This window comes from Poromitra crassiceps, assembly GCF_964638095.1.
Source record: "Poromitra crassiceps genome assembly, chromosome: 3".
NCBI classification, from domain to species: domain Eukaryota; kingdom Metazoa; phylum Chordata; class Actinopteri; order Beryciformes; family Melamphaidae; genus Poromitra; species Poromitra crassiceps.
In genome coordinates this window covers 24,956,488-24,964,788 of record NC_139625.1, presented here as the reverse complement: position 1 = coordinate 24,964,788, position 8,301 = coordinate 24,956,488, and positions in this window count along the sequence as shown.

Genomic DNA, 8,301 nt, shown 5'->3' with positions numbered 1-8,301 from the left:
TTGTTGTCACCCTGAGAGGGCAGAGAGAAGACAGGCCTGTGCGCTGCACGTCATTCGCCTGCGGCGAGCACCTCGCTCTAGCCTGAAGTACCCCAGGCCACACCGATCTTTGCACAGATTTTCAGGAGGCTAATCCGTAGCGTTTGTGGATTTCTCCCTCACGAGAGAGCCAGGATCGGGTGCTAATCCCATCCCGTACCGGATGTTGTCTCTCCGACCGTCAACTGTCTCTCCAGCTTGTCACCAAACTATACTTGGTTGTCACCTAGTCGATTCTTAAGTGTCACTGGCCAGGGGAGCCAGTGACACAGTATTTACAGTCTTTTTCAAAGCGCTGTAATCAAACTTTGGTTTTATTGATCATTAAAATTTGAAACAGTAATACTATCATCAGGAATTTGACCATGGTTTATCAGTAAACCGGTAATAATTTCATCCCTACTTCTATTACAGGTTGGCCTGCCTCCACCACAGATGACTGTCACTACTAAAGCTGCATGTGTCCCAGTCACACTTCTGCCCCCTGCATCACCAATCCCCAAGCACAGGCTGCTCCTGCTGTTGAGAAGATGGTCCACACCAGCTTGGAGAAGCAGCAGCTGCAACAGCCACCTCAGACATGCCTCTCCTGTGGCCAACCCAAGTCTCGCTACGAAGGTGATTCACTTTTTCTATCAGGGTCTGTGCTGTGCGCCCCTCACCGCCCTGTCTCTCCATGCACGCATCCACCAGCATGCAGTTTCCAAGTTTCTACAGTGAAATCATCAAGAATACAGGATTTTTTTCATTGATCATTTACGGAACATTATTAGCGCCGCCTGTGAGAGTAACATGACTCTCTGATAATGAACTCTGATCAATTGTTATGACTGTTATTGAAGATCATGACCAGTCAGATGGATAATAGATTGGTTGTGAGGATGATATGAAGTGCAGGCTGTGTGACGCAGGCAGCTTTACACACAGGTGAGGTAGCCTATGTTACAGGCATTTTTCAGCAGCTAAGATTGTCATTAAGCTATAAGGGCACAAACACATTTCTTTTAGATCTATCACAAACCACTCCTACAGTAGCTGCACTATCCGTCATGTGCTTTAAAACAGGTCACTGCAGTAAATTATGTTATTATTACATTTTTTATTATAAAATTTCTGCAACGCTCCGAAAGACACAATAGGCCTATAGGCTACGACGTAACGCCCTTTTCCTTCGAGCCTGTTCTAACTGGAGTGCGTTTCCATAGTGGGATATGAATAATAACGCATGTCGGATCTGTTAAGCCAAGGTGAGCGGACAAATGCAGAAGCAGAGGCTGAGGCAATTGCAAGGTAACAGGGTGTTTTAATAAATGTTCAGGAGTGGCATGTGCCAGATGGAGCTGGCTGGCAGGTAGGCTGGCTGGCAGAGGAGCAGGAGTCAAGTCCGATGGTGATCTGAGCAGAGACAGGAACAGGTTAGAACAGGTAGGCAGAACTGAACAGGATTTGTAGAATCTTAAAAGACAGTTTTTAGACTGGAGCGACTAACTGGATGCAAGTGGCTCCAATCCTGCGATCACACACACCACACACACACATACAGAAAGAAAGAGAGAGAGAGACTAGGAGGCAGTGGGCATGACAGGATCATAAATTAGACATCCGTGTCATCAGGCTATAGCATAGGCTTCAGTCTACACTGAATGAGAACAGTGACTTGCGCTGCTGTCAGAGCGCATTATTTTCGATAACGAGCTGTCGGATTTGTTTCATCTACACATTACAATCACTCATGTAAACCAAAAATCTTTTAATACCTGAAATGAGATGATGCTGTTGTGATATTCATTGTCTCCTGATATCTCACACAAGACACAGAGTGGATGGCGGAGTGGACCGGAGCTGGATTGACTGACATGGGCCCCGAAATGAAAAGGGACTAGGGATGCACATTTTCCACAAATTCCGGAATCGATCATTGATAACGTTAAGGATCAATCAATCGATTAATTGTAATTAAAAACACAAAATTGTCGCTTAAACGCTGATGCTGAGTTGCTCAGCTCGAGTCCAGGTGAGACTAGGATCCAGTTGTTGTAGGTGTACACCCAATCACAGATAGGCATCATGTCTTTTTCTATAACACCGCAGATCGATTGGGTTATTTTTTCTGCTGGCCGCGCGTCGCAACTCTTCCTCTTTGAGTTGATGGTGGGTTGCTCCAGGTTTGAGGAAGAGGAGCCAGCCAATTAATCCGAATGAACGCTGTTCAAGTGACAGAGCATCTTATGGCTTGTCTGAAAAGGGCTATAGTGATGTAGACGAGTGTTCGGGTCCGCCTATTACTTACACTTTGTTAATAAAAAAATTAACGAGAGAGTCAGGCTGTAACGTTATAACACGCTTCCACATTTATTCTCAGACAACTAGTACGCTCGTCAACAACGGAAGCTTCACTCTCACTCCCCATACACATCCTGTTCAACTCTTGAGGTGACAAACACAGAGCCACGCAGTCTGTTACAGTGATATCATTGCGCCCTCTGGAGGATCATTGAAAAATGATTTGAAAACACCGTTCTACTGGCAGAATGCACAAATGCACGTTGCTTTTGTTGTTGTTTTGATCGAGTACATTTTCACATGCTTGAGTAAATGCGAGCGAGCGAGTAATCGAGCTTCGATTAATTGTGTGCATCCCTAAAAGAGACGTTTTTCTGTTCAGCTCTGCTCCACTCCGCATCATGGGTGCCCCGTCTATGTGCCGACAGCCCGCAGTACCGACAGCCTGCAATGCCGATAGCCCACAAGCAGAACCAGCTGAGCGAGGTGTGTCGGTGGACCGGCTGGAGCTAACCTCTCCCAGCCCCCACGCCTAAACCTAATGTCGGCATTGCGGGTGGTCGGCATAGCGGGTGGAGCCGCCTCATGAGGGCAACCATCTGCTCTCATTGCCCTGAAAGTGCTTGAATTGACATGGGACCACGAGCGGGTCTTGAAAGGGTTTCAGTGGGTCTCTAGCAAAATGATAATTTGTTATAAATTTCTGCATTATTTAATTTACAAGAAGTTGATACAATGAGAGAATGTAGAAGAATTATTGTGTTGATCATAGTTTCACTGTTATCTCTCTACCAACAGTACAGATTGACAAAATCATATCTGACAGTAAAACATATTCTCAGATTTGGGCCCGAGAGACAGAATCTCATCAAATGGGGGTCTGTGGCTCTAATGTGAATGAATTAGAGGTCCTTGATATGCCAAAATGTCCATCTTATCACATGGGATCTAAATGGAGCCCGGTAAATTGCTACTGTGTGTATATTGTGTGGTGATTAATCCAATTCACTTTATTTGCTTGTATATATGGTATGTGTGTATGTATGTGGGTGGATTTAATAAAACATTGATTTTAAGGAAATAATTTGTTTCACTTGATTTCATCTTCAAGGGCATTGCTCAGCTTGTTTTCAAGAATAATAGGTCAAATAGGTTGTTTATCAAATTTTGAATGCAACAGTTTTGAGTACAGTATCAATATGATTTATGCAGTGTAATAATTATGCTATTACATGCTATACTTTGGGCCTTCCTCTACAATTATCTGTACAAAAAATGCTATAGCCACTACACATTTCAAACTAAACTACTGAACTGATGTAGATATTAGGCTAAGCTGCCTCATGTGACATTTTATTGAAAACTTCAACTGGGAGCAGAAAAGTGCCTGACTTCATTTGCACCTGTCATCTGCATCCTCTTCCAGCAAACTGCAGTGTGAATCATGTAATAGTTGATATTTCTGTATTAAAATTAAATCAACTGTTGTTAATGTTAATGCTAAAAACATGTTTTAGTTATCAGCAATGTTGCATGACAATTGTTTGAGGTGGGGTAAATAAACCTTTACATCATAAAAAGGTGTGCCCCCAGGTGAGATTCGAACCCGTGTCTCTCCTGCCAAGAGTTGGAAGATTACATACTCAGCGTTCTAACACTGTAGCCTATGTCACGTGAAAATCCTGGCCATTTCATTGGCTGTCAATCTGCTACAACAATACGCGGCTGGCCCCCGCGTGCTAAGCGGGCGCTCTACCATTTGAGCTAATCCCCCATCAGATAAGTGTATAAGTGCAGGGTCAATTTGACGTTACCATCGCGACTGGGGTCAACTGAGCCCTCGTTTGGAAACCAGTCAAGCCAGACGCCATTTGGTTTTTGATGCGCGTCTATTCGTGCTGCAATACCGTTACAGCTGCTGCTTCACCGGTGTCCGGAGCGGGCTGAAAAGAGTGTCACAATTCAGCGATCCTTTCTCACATTTACTTTACCACACTAGATCGACATTACAACAAACATAGTGTATTGAATGACTGTTGTTGAATATGTCACAAAAGTCCTACCTTATTGACCGATCGTAGCAGGAGTTCTCAACAAGATGGGGAAAAACAGGCATTTCCGGGACTGGTTTTTCAAAATAAAAGCACGATTCGACTCCAGTCTAGACCGCACAGATTTGGTGTTTTTTCCGACTTTCTAAGTACTGTACAATCGCATAACTCCATAATCCCACACCATGACTGACATATTTGTGTACACTACACCCCTGGGTATACACAGTCATGAAACTAGCCCTTTTCACGGTGCCATTTTAGAGAAATTGATAGTCAAAGTCTCAATCCTGACCTTGAAAAAGCTGTTTTTTTCGACTTTCTAAGTACTGTACAATCACATAACTCCATAATCCCACACCATGACTGACATAGTTGTGTACACTACAGCCTTGGGTATACACTGTCATGAAATTAGCCATTTTCACTATCAATTTCTGGCACCGTGAAAAGGGCTAGTGTATCCTGTCAACTTCGCTATTGTAAGCCCACATCAGCCAGTCATGTTTCTCCCCTGTGGCTTACTTTTGACGAATCACGTTCGTCACCTGTGTGGCTTACTTGAAGTTGACAGGATACAGGAAGCGCAAAACAACGTTAGCCTCGCTAGTTCATTAATTTGCCATGTGTTTGGATGGGGCAGGTGATCACGCACTAAATGGCTGTGAGTTTACATGTCTATGTGTATATATATATTTAATAGGGATAAACAGGAAGCGCAAAACAACGTTAGCATCGCTAGGTTCATTAATTTGCCATGTGTTTGGATGGGGCAGGTGCCATTAAAAAATCACGCACTAAATGATGGTGAGTTGACATGTCTATGTCTTTATATATATATTTAATAGGGATAAAAAGTAGTTTCTGTCACATTTGTTTTGATGACCTCAGATGTTTTACATCTGCCATTTGAGACATTGAATGAATGAGGGGCAGAAGCAAACGCTTATGAAAGCCCCCCACCCCCCTTTTTCTTAGTTAATTTTTTTTCTTCATAGTCTGACATTTTTGGACGTTGTTCTTACTTGTCATCAAATGTACAACAAAGGATTTCAACAAGGAGAAATATCCTAAAACAAAAAACAAAGAAAGTAAAAAAAATAGTACAACGGAGACAAAAACAAGAAACTAAAACAGTGAGTAGCAAATAAAACAAAAAACAAACAAAAACAATACAATCCATACATGCATATTCCTGTGCATACATTTTTGAATCATAATTGTTTTCCTTTCTAGTTATATTTTTATATGTATTTTATTTTTTTGTGTTATTTTTATACAAATATATATATACACACACACACACATATATACATATATATATATATATATATATATATATATATATATATATATATATATATATATATATATATATAAATAAATATTAGCCTATGGCTATTTCTTGTTCTCTCTAGGCTTACAATAAATAATGTGATCGTTTTGTTTTAGCTGTATGAATGGTACTCATGTTGTGATGTTAGATAATCACTGTAACAGAGGTTGCCTCCCCTCATTTAAAAAAAAAGATTGCCCACAGACAAATAATGATTTAGGCCACCCTACCCTGAGGGCAGGCAACTCTGTTACAGTTGGATAAACAGTGTAATATACACACTTGCATATACAGGTATCTTTCCGATGACTAGATGTAACAGTCTTTTTCTTATTTTCATTCAGAACGTGTATGCCTACCCTGTTTTCCGCCGCCAGTCAGCCAAGTCAACCAGACTTCTCATGGCGCCATCGCAGGAGGCAAAGACGGTTGAAAATGTGAAGTCTGGAAGGGCTAAATCCAAAGAGGTGGTGCTGGCGGAGGCCAGTACTTTTGTCACTGGCAACGGTGGAGACCCCACTGACAAGTTTTTAGTGCTGGCTCACTGCAAGCTTCAGTTTGGCATGTACCAGACATGCTGTAATGGGGCAAGTGCCGGAGGTACGTGCATTGGAGGGGGCACATAGGCATGCTGCAATGGGGGATGAGCTGGAGGTACGTGCATTGGAGGGGGCACATAGGCATGCTGCAATGGGGGCTGAAATGGAAGAGGCATCTGTTCTGGAGGAGGCGTAGGGGACGCCTGTACTGGAGGAGACATAGGGGACGCCTGTACTGGAGGAGACGTAGGGGACGCCTGTACTAGAGGGGAATGGGTCTCATGGCATGGGAGTGTTTGCATTGACTGCGAAATTCTACCTGTTGCTTCTTCATATAAAGTCTGTTCATAGGCCGGCTCGTAGTGCGCTTTACTGGGGGGGGAATATTGGTCTTGGTTACCAGGCTGGAGATATTGATGGTGATAAGGTTGACTTGCTGCTCCTTCCACGAAGGCCTGGCCGTAGAATTCGGTACTGTAGTCCTGGAGGTATGGTGGTGGCCTCCTCTCTCTGCTTGGTCTTATGCCTGCTTCTGTCCCAGGCTGTAGTTCGGCCAAGAAAGGCTCACCCACTTGACATTGATGTCATTGGAAAGTGACATTGTTAGAACATTGGACTTAGTCAAACGCTTTGCCACGGCAAAAGTCAGGAAGAAGACATTTCAGGTACGAACAGACTTGAATACTGCTTGATTGATTTGTGCAATAATTGAATAACCATGTGTGTGTGCACTGTAATAATAACAGCAATAATAAATACTAAATAATAATAATAAAAGTGCTTGTTGTGACATCTCAGTGGCAATGTTTTCTTTCCAATCAGGCTGTTTATGAAAGAACATGATGGCTAAACCTACAGTTTGTGTTTGTAAGTTAGAATGCTGACAGGAGAGCAGGTGGTGACATGAAAGTTAGTGAGAAAAGGAGAAGATACTGAATAATGACATCATAATCCTAATGTTGATTTAAAATGAGATATTCCTTTAAATACGGCTAAAAAAGGTTAAAAAAAAACACTCAAATTTTTTTTGGCCCAAAAAACTCCCTTCCGCTTGAGGGGGGGGCCCTGCAGAGATGAATAGCCCCAGGGCCCATGAAGTGTAAAATCGGCCCTGGGTGTGCACATTAAAACACAAGGATCCAAGGGCCTTTTAACCTTTTATTTGGAGTAGGTTTGGCAGTAGGTTGAATGGATGGATGAATGGATGATTTCTGTACAATGATAAACAAAGGATTAATACATTGATGTGCCCACCATAACTAAATAAAAATAACAAAGGAATATAAGCTTACATTTTTGTATGCATCCACTAACTTAAGGTAAAAATAACTGCACAGGTTTCACACTGGTCTCCAACTTCAGACAGGGCCTGTTCATAGGCAAGATAAACATAACTAAGATGCATGACAGCAGGTAAGGATAAATGAAACATGACAAAAAGGTACACAGTTAACATAAAAAGGTACATAGTTGTCTACTTACTGGTGGGCATCACCTTACGGTTTTCACAGGTTAATTCTAAGATAGTGATGCAAACATTTGCTTCTGGGTTTGGTGCTGCAAAATGGTGGCAGACAAAGGGGAGTGAGGGAGCACACTCTGCTCCTATATAATGCCCTTCCCAAGCTCCTCCCCTATGCCCAGGTGAGTGACAGGTGATCTCTCCTCCCACTCTGGTCTCACAGCACTGATCTACTGAGTTTGAGCTTGAGATTTTCAACACCTTGAGAACAGTCTTGGCTATGCACACTGTTTATATTGCATAGTGTTTCGAAGGAAAGAGCGCAGGCAACCGATCTGTCAGAGAACAAACAGCTGTTCCTGCAGTACACTTCCAACATCAGAGAGATGACAGAGGAACTGGAGAAGTTTAGGAAGAAGCAGGAAATGCAGGCTAAAGCGCGGGGAACTGGTGACCAGGGCTTTTTTATGGTGGAGTTCGGAGATTTCGAGGGCCGCTCCATGAAGGAGGTTTATGAGGACAAGAGCAAGGAGGCCCAGGCCCTCATCAAGTACCTGGTTACAGCAAATGCCCGGTCCAACACCAACATGG